The sequence below is a fragment of the Anomaloglossus baeobatrachus genome, chromosome 5, assembly GCF_048569485.1.
Source record: "Anomaloglossus baeobatrachus isolate aAnoBae1 chromosome 5, aAnoBae1.hap1, whole genome shotgun sequence".
Lineage (NCBI taxonomy): Eukaryota > Metazoa > Chordata > Amphibia > Anura > Aromobatidae > Anomaloglossus > Anomaloglossus baeobatrachus.
In genome coordinates, this window is record NC_134357.1 from 431,111,479 (window position 1) to 431,125,234 (window position 13,756).

Consider the following 13,756-nt stretch of genomic DNA (forward strand, 5'->3'; position numbering starts at 1 on the left):
TGCATCCCCATCATGCTCCATCCCCCATGCTGCGCACTCCCCATCGTGCTCCATCCCCCATACTGCGCACCCCCAATCGTGCTGCACAGTCACACATCAGACAGTATACACGCACACATCTGATCGCATACACTCACACCCCACTTCTGCCTGTGCCCTCCAGTGGGCAGTTCCAGCAGCTGTGCTGCACGCCGTCCTCCTCTGCCTTCTACCGACACGCACACATCCGATCGCATACACGCACACACACATTGACGATATCGCACATACGCGCTCACACACTCAACATCCGGAGATACCACATGCTTCCAGCCATGTGATCCTCCGGCATGTCCTGGAAGGTCACTGCACGCACAATATCGCCGCCGAGAAGCAAGCGATATCACTGGATGTTGTGAGTGTGTGGATGCGATCTGATGTGTGTGTGTGAGGTGTGTGTGAGAGTGAGTGTGATCTGATGTGTGTGTGTGTGTGTGTCTGTTCTTATGTGTGTGCGTGTGTGTGTGTTCCGCCGCTGCAGGACCTTGATGCGCTCACCTGCTCCCGGTCAGCTTCTGGTGAGTATGATCGGGGGGTTCTTCTTTCTTCTGTCTTCTCTCTTCTGCACATGTGTACCAGGAGCCGGTGTACGCTGGTAACCATGCTACACAATATTACCCGATGTGTACCCCGCCCCCCGCACGCACGGGAGCCCACACCAGCGTACGCCGGCAACCCCAGCAATGCGAGGGTATGTGTCAGCTGGGTTGCCGGCGTACGCTGGTGTGGGCTCCCGGGGGTACAGCACTCACCTGGGAGTCGGGGCTCCGTGTCGATTCGGGGAATGCATGCGGGGGGCGGGGCCAGGGCGGGCAATGCGTGAGGGGGCCGGGGCGAGAGGCCAATCCGTGGGGGGGCGGAGCCTGGGTGACCGGCCAATCCGTGCAGGGGGGCGGAGCCGAGGCGAGCGGCCAATGAGAAGCTTGTCGCGGAAACGACAGAATTTTGGAGCAAGACAGACAGACAGAATAAGGCAATTTATATTATAATATATATATATAATAAATATATATATATACACACACATTATATATATATATATACACATATATATAATAAACGTGTGTGTATGTATACATGTGTGTGTATATATATATATATATATATATATATATATATATATATATATATATATATATATACACACACACACACATACATATATACACACACATATATATAATATTATATTATATTATAATATATATTATATATATATATATATATATATATATATATATATATATATATATATATATACTGTGAGGTAGCGTCGTCGGCTGCGCTGCAGAAGACACGGGATCCAGGCACCAAGGTTCACAGCACACGGTTTATTCCAAAGAAAAAGTCCATAATATTACATATGTGCCTTTCCGGCAGAGAACTCAGGGAGATGTGATCACTCCCTCACACCCGGCACCCCTGCCCTTGTTCCTGAATCTATTTATCCCTCCCTTCAGCCTGTAGGGAAAACAGCATTAACCCTATAGTGGATTATCATAGAGTGAGCACAACCGGGGCGAGACATACCGGCCGTCATAGATAACCCCGGTCACAGTCTCACATACCCCCCCCCTCAGTTCAAGCGTGCGGGGTTGAACTCCTGCCATCAAACACGGGCCGCGGGACAAGGCATCGGCGTTGCCCTGCAACCTACCGGCCCGGTGTTCAACCGTAAACCGGAAGTTCTGCAGAGAAAGGAACCACCGGGTAACCCGGGCATTCCGTTCCTTGGCGGACCTCATCCAGACCAGTGGAGAGTGATCCGTCACCAAGCGAAACTGACGTCCCAGCAGGTAATAGCGTAGGGACTCCAAGGCCCACTTGATCGCCAGGCACTCCTTCTCCACTACGCTATAATTCCGCTCGGGAGGGGTGAGCTTCCTACTCAAGAAGGTGACGGGGTGTTCCTCCCCCTGAACCACCTGAGACAGCACTGCCCCCAGGCCGACCTCCGAGGCGTCAGTCTGTACTATGAACTCTTTCCGGAAATCAGGGTTTACAAGAACGGGCTGTCCGCACAGGACCCCCTTCAGGGCCCGGAAGGAGTCCTCGGCCTGCGGAGTCCAGTGCACCATGACGGACTTCTTGCCTTTGAGAAGGTCCGTCAAGGGGGCTGATAGTCCCGCAAAATCTTTTACAAACCTCCTGTAGTACCCCACGATACCCAGGAAGGCCCTAACCTGCTTCGTGGTCAGGGGTCTAGGCCACTTCTGGATCGCCTCAACTTTGTTAATTTGGGGCTTAATCACTCCTTGGCCTATTACGTAGCCCAAGTAGCGGGCTTCCGTGAGTCCCAACGCACATTTCTTGGGATTGGCTGTCAATCCGGCTGTTCGAAGCGCGTCCACCACCGCTTGTACCTGTTCCAAGTGGGTCTGCCAATCGGAGCTGTAAATAATGATGTCATCAAGGTACGCTGATGCATACGCCTGGTGGGGTTCCAGCACTAAGTCCATCAACCTCTGGAACGTGGCCGGAGCGCCATGTAACCCAAAAGGCAAGACAACATAGTGGAAGAGACCCTCCGGCGTAACAAAAGCGGTTTTCTCCTTGGCGGACTCCGTCAGTGGCACCTGCCAGTACCCCTTGGTCAGGTCGAGCGTGGTAAAATATCGCGCCTGTCCCAGCCTATCAATCAGCTCATCCACCCGGGGCATGGGGTAGAGATCAAACTTGGATATTTCGTTCAATCTCCTAAAGTCATTGCAGAACCTTAAGGAGCCATCGGGTTTTGGTATTAGGACAATCGGACTAGCCCATTCACTCCGGGATTTTTCGATGACCCCCAGGCGTAACATTGACTTTACTTCCTCTGATATGGCTTGTCGTCGAGCCTCCGGTACCCGGTATGACTTCAGGCGTACCTTCAGGTGGGGCTCGGTGACAATATCATGTCGTATCAGACTGGTCCTACCGGGCAGCTCGGAGAAGACATCGGGGTTCTGCTGAACCAACCGTCTGGCCTCTCGCCTCTGTGTCTTGGTGAGGGCTTCTCCAATCCTTACTTCCGGTTCGTCCTCTCCGGAGGTCGCTGGAGCCGGATGTGAACGACCCGAAGAGGAGGGAGGTGGGGAAAAAACAGCCATCAGGTTTTCCCGTTCCTGCCAAGGTTTTAATAGGTTGACATGGTATATTTGTTCAGGTTTCCGCCTACCGGGCTGCAACACTTTATAGTTAACCACCCCGACTCTTTCCTTTATCTCGTAGGGGCCTTGCCACTGAGCCAGGAATTTACTCTCTGCCGTGGGAATCAATACCAACACCCGATCCCCGGGATTAAAGGTCCGCACGGTGGCTTGTCTATTGTAACGGCTGCTTTGCGCGGCCTGAGCCTCCTGTAAATGCTCCTTCACAATTGGCATGACCGCGCTTATGCGGTTCTGCATACCCAAAATGTGTTCAATCACACTTTTATGGGGGGTGGGCTCCTGCTCCCAGGTTTCTTTTGCCAGGTCCAACAATCCCCGGGGATGTCGCCCGTATAACAATTCAAAAGGCGAAAACCCCGTGGATGCCTGTGGCACCTCTCGTATGGCAAACATCAAATAGGGAAGCATCATATCCCAGTCTTTCCCGTCTTTGGAAATCACCCTTTTGAGCATGGTTTTCAGGGTTTTATTGAATCGTTCCACTAAACCATCCGTCTGAGGATGATACACAGACGTACGCAACTGCTTGATCTGGAGTAGCCGGCATAGCTCTTTGGTCACTTTAGACATGAATGGGGTCCCCTGATCCGTAAGGATCTCCTTGGGCAACCCCACCCGGCAGAACACAGCAAACAACTCCCGAGCTATAAGCTTGGCTGCAGTATGTCTGAGAGGTATCGCCTCTGGATACCGGGTGGCATAGTCAACGATCACTAGGATATGCTGGTGCCCTCGAGCAGACTTTACGAGGGGCCCCACCAGATCCATCCCTATCCGTTCAAAAGGGACTTCTATAATGGGTAACGGTACCAACGGACTGCGAAAGTGGGTCAGGGGTGCGGTAAGCTGACACTCCGGGCAGGTTGCGCAGAACCGTTTTACCTCCCCAAAGACCCCGGGCCAATAGAACCTTTGCAATATTCGCTCCTGCGTTTTCTTGACCCCTAGGTGACCACTCATCAGGTGTTTATGAGCCAAGTCGAGGACCCGCCGGCGATACGGCTGGGGCACCACCAACTGCTCTACCCCTACGCCCCGTATTTCATCTACCCGGTAGAGTAAATCCTGCTTAAGAGCGAAATGGGGGTATCTTACCTGGGCACCAGGCAGCTGTGCCACCCCGTCAACTACTGTCACCCGACTCCGGGCATGTATTAATGTAGGGTCCTGGAGTTGGGCTGTCCCAAACGTATCCGGGGACGCCTCCAACTCCGGGATGGGCTCGACCGTCTCAGCCTCTCCTGCCAATACCTCTAGGGGCGACCTATCAGGTTCACATCCTGTCCCTATCATGGGGACCCCTACGGCAGGCGTCCCGGATTCAGGATTGTAGGGCTCAGGTCCCGGACTGACCAATATCTGAGGGGACTTAGGAGGTCCCTTCCATAAAGTCCAAAAATAGGGCAGATCCCTTCCTAGGATCACATCATAGGGAAGAGTATTAATAAGTCCCACCTCATGTTGCACCTGACCGCAAGGTGCTGTGATGGTGACTATCCCCGTGGGATAGTCTCGGCGGTCCCCATGTATGCAAACCACCCCCACGGTACGTCCGGTGGCCTTTACTTTAGCCCTTAGGGTTGATCGCACAAGGGTCACTAAGCTTCCGGAATCCAACAAGCCTGTAACCGGACATCCATTCACCTGAATTTGGCACAAGTGGGGCTCAGTCTCTGGGTGGACCAGGTCAGCGGTACACACCACCTGAGCATACATTGAACCCCGCCGGGTAACCCCACAATCCATGGGCTCCGTGGTGAGTGGACACTGGGCTTCCATATGTCCCACCCGCTGGCACCGCCAACATCTAATAGGGAAGGACACCCCCTTGACGAGTTGTCGTTTAGGGTACATGGTTTTCCGGACCTCAGGGACGGAGGGTGCGGCTTCAGACGGGACGGTAGCGGACTCCCGCACCGGTGTCAGCGGTGGGTCCTTGGCCCTAGGCTTGGAGGGGCCGGACCGACGGGCGGTACGCAAAGTCTCAGTGTCCCGTATCAAGTCCTGCGTAGCCACATGCCGCTCTACCAGGGACACTAATTGGTCCAGGGTACTCGGGTCACCCTGTCCGACCCACCGTTGAACGGTGACGGGTAAAGTGCGCACAAAACGATCCACTACTACCCTTTCCACCATTTGCGCCGGGCTCAGAGTGTCAGGCTGCAACCACTTTTTTACAAGATGTAACAAGTCATAGGCCTGGGAGCGTACGGGTTTGGCTTCCTCATAGAACCACTGATTTACCCGCTGAGCCCGTACATAGGTATTCACCCCCAACCGAGCCAGTATTTCGGCTTTCAGGGTCACATAGTCAATGGCGTCCTCGGTACAGAGGTCCAGGTATGCTTTTTGGGGTTCCCCCGTCAGATAAGGTGACAATACCTCAGCCCACTGCGGGGTTGGCAGCTTTTCCCGCTCGGCCACCCGTTCAAACACCGCCAGGAACGCTTCCACATCATCACCCGGGGTCATCTTTTGCAACGCTTGTCTCACCGCTTTCCGGACGCTGCCGTCGTCACCCGGTCCCTGGGTTGTTGCTGCCGGTCCGGCACGGATCGACTTGGCCAGGAGAACCATCTGTTCTTGGTGCCTTTTTTCCTGCAATTGCAAGGCTTGCTGCTGACGTGCATTGGCCTGATCCATCTGTTCTTGGAATTTTTTTTCCTGCACTTGCAAGGATTGGAGCAGGTGTGCATTGGTTTGTAGCTGCTGTGCATTAGCCTGCTGCTGCTGTGCATTAGCCTGAGCCAAATGCTTTATTATGTCCTCCATGGCGTCGCCGGGTTTGGGCTGTAGTATAGCCGCTCGAATCCAGGACATGCGCAGCTGGGTCACCAGGGATGAATGCTACACCTCACCGGCTGTCATGCCCGCCGATTCTCCACCATATGTGAGGTAGCGTCGTCGGCTGCGCTGCAGAAGACACGGGATCCAGGCACCAAGGTTCACAGCACACGGTTTATTCCAAAGAAAAAAGTCCATAATATTACATATGTGCCTTTCCGGCAGAGAACTCAGGGAGATGTGATCACTCCCTCACACCCGGCACCCCTGCCCTTGTTCCTGAATCTATTTATCCCTCCCTTCAGCCTGTAGGGAAAACAGCATTAACCCTATAGTGGATTATCATAGAGTGAGCACAACCGGGGCGAGACATACCGGCCGTCATAGATAACCCCGGTCACAGTCTCACAATACACACATACATACATACATACATACATACACACACATATAACATTCTACAATGCTGTTACAGGGGGCTTACAGTGCTGGATGTAATTTATAAGCGGAGAATCTGGTGACAGGTCCCCTTTAAGTCTACCAACCCTTAATCCTGACTTCTTTTTATTTCATTTTCCAGACCCCATTGGTCATTGCCAATACTCAACACAAAAAAGATGGAAGAAGCTACATCTGCTCTTAATACGCAAATATGGTGACTACCTCACAAGATGAGGAAATGTTTAGCAGATTGTAGATACTATTGATAGAGACAATTATTTACTTCCCTGTTAAATTCTTTCTGGCACAAGGAGCTTCTTGTTTAGATCATGGATATTTGCAACTTCTGTTTTGTTTTTTTTTCTAGAAGAGACAAATTGCATTTTCTCCGAGCTGCGTGACTGCCCATATATCAAATATGACAAAACATTTCCAAATCAATAAAAACAAAACACTTGGTATAGGCCCAAAACCAAGTTCCTTGCCTCAGATGGAAGAAAAAAAAAGAAAAAAAGGATGAGAAGAGTCGGAAACATCTTGTCGCTGTCATCTGGATCTCATTTCTGAGCAAAGAAAATTATAAGAGTTTGAGATTTATTAATTAGCCAGACAACTATGTTGTTGTCATGTTTCTGTATAGTGTTCTTACCTCAGAGAGGATGGTCGCTTTCTTAGCCACTTCTATTTGATACAGTCGAACCCACTCCCAAGGAAAGGATATAGCCAAGCAAAGTATGAGGAACAATGCAAGATGGTAAAGCCATGTGTCCAAGATAAAACTCTGAGACACAACAGAGTCACTTATTTGTGGGGCCGTAAACTTTCTGATGACCATCATCTTCTTAGGAACTGCAGATTGTCTTCGAGAATATAAAATAATAAAGATAATAAAGCAAATAGCTGCAATAACTAGAGATGCTTTAGAGTAAATAGTCCATTTCTGGAAAGGTGACTCTAAGGACCATGGAGAAGGAAGAGAATGTTCAGTCTCTGACGAACCCACAAATTTGTGTCTCAAAAAGTTGATTTTGCTTAAAATCCAGCCACCAAAAGATCCCATCCTTTTGCAATTGGCTCCTTATTGATTGAAGAAAGTTGTAAGTTCTACAGTAGGCTGCAAGGAAAGGTACAGTATTACAACAATTATCCATGAAGGCTACTGTTGGAAGAAAATACTGCCAATCTCAAAAAAACCTCAATATCTGGCTGGGTTTCTTTGGCACCAAGTTGACAGAAAGGCCTAAAGAAATGTGGTAGATAGGCAAAACTGCTAGGATATCAAAACTAGATTGAGTGAATGGAGGATCCATACACATTACACTAACATCGGCTGAACCACCGATATTGATTGGCTCACCCAACAGTCTAATGTCCTGTTTGAGACTGTCAACACATTTGTTCTTGGTGAGAAAAACTAACACCAGAGGAGTCTGACAGGGGCTTTCTCATAGAGAACACTGGGCAGATATAAGCGTTCCTGTGTATGTAGGAGTTTGCTGCCAGCCAAACGATAACTAATGTAATGCTGCCTCCAATGTATAAGAATATAAACTACTATAATACTGCCCCCTATATACAAAAATGTAACTACTATAATAATGCTCACATGCACAAGAATATAACAAAAGTATAATACTACTTTGTACAAGAATATAACTACTATAATACTACCTTCTATGTATAAAAATATACAATAATACTGCTCCATATATTCAAGAATTAACTACTATAACCATCCCAGATATACAAAGAGATAACTACTATAAAATACTGCCTCCTATATTCAAGTATTTAACTACTATAATACTGCCTCCTATGTACAAACATATATCTTCTAAGATACTACCTCGTATCTACAAGAATATAAACTACTATAATACCAGCCCATTTATACTAAGAGATAACTACTATAATACTGCCTCATATGTACAAGTATATAACTACTATAATACTGCCCCCTATACACAAGTATATAACTACTATAATACTTTCCCCATATACAAGTAAATAACTACTATAATACTTCCCCCATATACAAAAATGTAACTACTATAATAATGCTCACATGCACAAGAATATAACAAGTATACTACTACTTTGTACAAGAATATAACTACTACAATATTACCTTCTATGTACAAAAATATACAATAATACTGCTCCATATGTTCAAGAATACAAAAATGGGTGCGATGGATCTCAAATCAGATCAATATGAATCGTGTTCAGAGTAAACCCAAGAACATACCAAAGCTCTGTGATGAAGGGGAGAAAGCCGGTCCTTGGTCCAAGGACCGGCTTTCTCCCCTTTATCACAGAGCTTTGGTATGTTCTTGGGTTTACTCTGAACACGATTCATATTGATCTGATTTGAGATCCATCGCACCCATAGACATATCTCTATATTTTTCTTAGGGGGTTTTGCTTAATGTTTATAATGACTGACATATGGTACTGTTGCTATATTATTCGAGTACAATTATTTATATCAGTCAGTCATTGATATTTTCGGCCCTGGTCCCCATGTTGTGAGGTCTCTCTTTGTGTCCTCTGTATTGACGTTACTGTTGGGGAACGGCGTCTGTCCAGTTCTCCAATTTTTTAACTGTTTGTGAACCTTTTCTAATAAAGATAATTTTGGACTTTATCACTCCATTGTGTGGTTTCCACAATGTTTGTAGTATGTATAGGAGTATGTCCTGTTTTCAGGAATCCAATATTATGGGGATATAATTTATTATCAACATGTATTCTGTTGGAATTACTTGTACAACCCCATTTCTCTTGAAAATTGTTTCAATATGTTCAAGAATATAACTACTATAAACGCCCCAGATATAAAAAGAGATAACTACTATAATACTGCCTCATACAGTTAGGTCCAGAAATATTTGGACAGTGACACAATTTTCGCGAGTTGGGCTCTGCATGCCACCACATTGGATTTGAAATGAAATCTCTACAACAGAATTCAAGTGCAGATTGTAACGTTTAATTTGAAGGTTTGAACAAAAATATCTGATAGAAATTGTAGGAATTGTACACATTTCTTTAAACACTCCACATTTTAGGAGGTCAAAAGTAATTGGACAAATAAACCAAACCCAAACAAAATATTTTTATTTTCAATATTTTGTTGCGAATCCTTTGGAGGCAATCACTGCCTTTAGTCTAGAACCCATGGACATCACCAAACGCTGGGTTTCCTCCTTCTTAATGCTTTGCCAGGCCTTTACAGCTGCAGCCTTCAGGTCTTGCTTGTTTGTGGGTCTTTCCGTCTTAAGTCTGGATTTGAGCAAGTGAAATGCATGCTCAATTGGGTTAAGATCTGGTGATTGACTTGGCCATTGCAGAATGTTCCACTTTTTTGCACTCATGAACTCCTGGGTAGCTTTGGCTGTATGCTTGGGGTCATTGTCCATCTGTACTATGAAGCGCCGTCCGATCAACTTTGCGACATTTGGCTGAATCTGGGCTGAAAGTATATCCCGGTACACTTCAGAATTCATCCGGCTACTCTTGTCTGCTGTTATGTCATCAATAAACACAAGTGACCCAGTGCCATTGAAAGCCATGCATGCCCATGCCATCACGTTGCCTCCACCATGTTTTACAGAGGATGTGGTGTGCCTTGGATCATGTGCCGTTCCCTTTCTTCTCCAAACTTTTTTCTTCCCATCATTCTGGTACAGGTTGATCTTGGTCTCATCTGTCCATAGAATACTTTTCCAGAACTGAGCTGGCTTCATGAGGTGTTTTTCAGCAAATTTAACTCTGGCCTGTCTATTTTTGGAATTGATGAATGGTTTACATCTAGATGAGAACCCTTTGTATTTACTTTCATGGAGTCTTCTCTTTGCTGTTGACTTAGAGACAGATATACCTACTTCACTGAGAGTGTTCTGGACTTCAGTTGATGTTGTGAACGGGTTCTTCTTCACCAAAGAAAGTATGCGGCGATCATCCACCACTGTTGTCATCCGTGGACGCCCAGGCCTTTTTGAGTTCCCAAGCTCACCAGTCAATTCCTTTTTTCTCAGAATGTACCCGACTGTTGATTTTGCTACTCCAAGCATGTCTGCTATCTCTCTGATGGATTTTTTCTTTTTTTTCAGCCTCAGGATGTTCTGCTTCACCTCAATTGAGAGTTCCTTAGACCGCATGTTGTCTGGTCACAGCAACAGCTTCCAAATGCAAAACCACACACCTGTAATCAACCCCAGACCTTTTAACTACTTCATTGATTACAGGTTAACGAGGGAGACGCCTTCAGAGTTAATTGCAGCCCTTAGAGTCCCTTGTCCAATTACTTTTGGTCCCTTGAAAAAGAGGAGGCTATGCATCACAGAGCTATGATTCCTAAACCCTTTCTCCGATTTGGATGTGAAAACTCTCATATTGCAGCTGGGAGTGTGCACTTTCAGCCCATATTATATATATAATTGTATTTCTGAACATGTTTTTGTAAACAGCTAAAATAACAAAACTTGTGTCACTGTCCAAATATTTCTGGACCTAACTGTAAATTCAAGTATATAACTACTATAACACTGCCTCCTAAGTACAAGAATATAACTACTATAATACCGCCTATAAGTACAAAAGATATAACTAATATAATACTGCCTGTTAAGTACAATGATATACTACTGTGAGATGTGGCAAAACTTTTAAGTCACAACTGATATTCTCATGATAATGTAAGGAGAGATGAAAAGCACTTTCTATATAAACAAATGAGAGAAAGGAATTCCATAATGTCATGTAACAAGATCCACGTCTGTGGATGCGTTTTTAATAAAACTTTAATTTTGTGATTATAAAGAATAAATAACAACACTACAAAACACACAATAAATACCCATTTGCAGTTCATAAAATCAAAGAACAATAAATAGCCATTTGGAATTCATAAACGTTAATACAATATTGTGCGGTTGGAAAGTGGTGGGACGGGGAGTAAAAAGCAATAGATGCGGTACTTAAAGAATGTTTATGGAACTTTTCCCTGAAGAAATCACCATACATTATGAATTTATTTGTATTGCTTTTCTTGTATATTTACACATGTACGGTAATCATCAACGCATCTGGCACATTTGTAGAAGATTTATGAAAATGAATATAAAGTACCACTTTCCCACACACAAATTATGTTCCTCTAGCTAACGGTATACTTCCTGAGCCCACTCTTTATGTTGAGCCTAATTATACATAATAAGATCTCATCTATGGGGTAGTGTTCTTCCAGCTAATCTAGTCACCCACCTTTGAATCTTTTCCAACTTTCCTCTTTCCTGAAATCTGTGTCCCATATTAACAATATGAATTTTACAGTCATTTATATAGGGTAATATGTTTTAATCATTTTTAACTCTTTGTGCACTCTGAAAATGTAATATACTTTTGCAGCTGCTGCTTGACATTGGAAGTGAATAGTTATTTTAATTTGCACTAATTGGAGTAGGGTACTGAATAAGAAGGACCTGTCACCACACCAAAAATGGCCTGTTTTTGCTCTGATGTTTTTCCCAACACAGTGGTGTTATGGGACGAAGAGGGGGAGGAGAGGGGGGGGGGGTACAAAATTTATAAATGAAAAAAAAAAGTAAAGTAGCAGTGGCATAGTTACCACTGCCTGGACTAGGTGCCATAAATACAGTTGGATCCATCAGTGGAGCATAAATCCACTGACCACTGGCGGACACAGACAGAAACAGGCCCCTGTGCAAGCCCCAAAACTCATAAAAATACAACATTGCATCTACTTTAGAGGTAGAAATGGGCCTTCAAATTCTTGGGCCCCTGTGCGACTGCACAGGTTGCACCAATTATATGTCCTGCCCTGTCACTGACTCCCTGTAATATGCCGCCTGCTTCACGCCGAGGCTTAAAATATTGTCTGGTCCCAACACAGGTTCCACTCTGTGTGCAGCGGAGAAGATCTGATCACTTGCATTAGATGAGTACAAAGTTTTTTTTGTGGAGATTGGACAAAGGTGATATTATCTCTTTTATGGGGTAAACTCATTGGGCAACATTACTTTTTAAATGGGCATTAAGAACCATTAAGACTTTCCAAAAGGGAGAACTAAAGGGGTATTATGGCTGAGCTAGGGCACTCTCACACATCCGGCTTTTCGCCGGTTTGCTGGTTCCGGCGCTTGCCAGTACAGTGTATACAGTACAGTGGCAGCGCTGTAACTTCCGGGTCACATGCTTCGATCACATGACAGCATGTAACCGGAGCTTGTCACGCTGCCACTGTACTGTATACACTGTACTGGTGTGCGCCGGAACCGGCAAACCGGTGAAAAGCCGGATGTGAGAGAGCGCCCTTAGAGGTCACAATAGTTGCCTTTACACAAGTACTGGCAATCCATACCACGCCTGAGTAGATGTATAGCATGACAAGTCGTCCATGCTGTCGGGTGTTCATGCATATAGAGACACTGTAGGACCCCCTCCAAAGTATCCATATCCCCTCTATGCTGTACTTTATATACAATATCTTTTAATTCATTTTTTTTTTTTTAGCAGAAATTCGCATATTTTTCACCTTTCAGCAACCTGTGGTTCCCCTTTTTTCCTACCAACCCTTTGTAAATGTTTTAAAACCTAGCACATCTGTAAAACTCAAGCTGAGGGAAAGGATAAGGTACAGAATAAGGGAAACATCCGACTGTCTTGGAGCTCACAGCGCAGCTCTTTTATTATACTAAGCATTATATTGTTAAAAGGGTTGTCCACAACTAGGACAACTGTACCGCCCCGCGGCCTCGGCTGCGGCCGCCGAGCCGCTCGGATCCGTGCTCGCGTACTATGGGTGGTGGCTCGAGCCTCTCACGGACCCAGGGGTCACGTCGCTCTGCAAGGGAAGGGGGTTGGCGTTACACAAGGGGGAATGTGGGTATTTGGTTTTGGGGTGATTGTTCGTGACGCCACCCATGGGTTGTGGTGATGGTGGACACCACCGCTGCAGTGAAAGTACGGCGACTCCCGGGAGCGGTGTAGTGGCGCAGCTAGGTGTTGACCCCTCCGTGGGTAGGGGGTGTTGGTCCCGGGGCCCGGTGGTGCGAGGGCAGGGCGCAAGGTTGCGGTGCAGCACGGTGTGGTGCCTGATGGCACTGGTGTACTCACGATTAAACCACACAGAGTCACTGGTAAACCAAACAAAGGTATGAACGGGGCCCACAGCCGGCTGAAGCTTCCTAGTCGGGTTGGCAATGTCCACCTTTCTCCTGCACCTATGTTGTAGTTTGACCACTGTGTCTGAGCACTGGTAGTCCGCTCCCCGGCGTGTAGATGTCGGAGGAGCTCATTTGCCCGCAGGCGCTGGC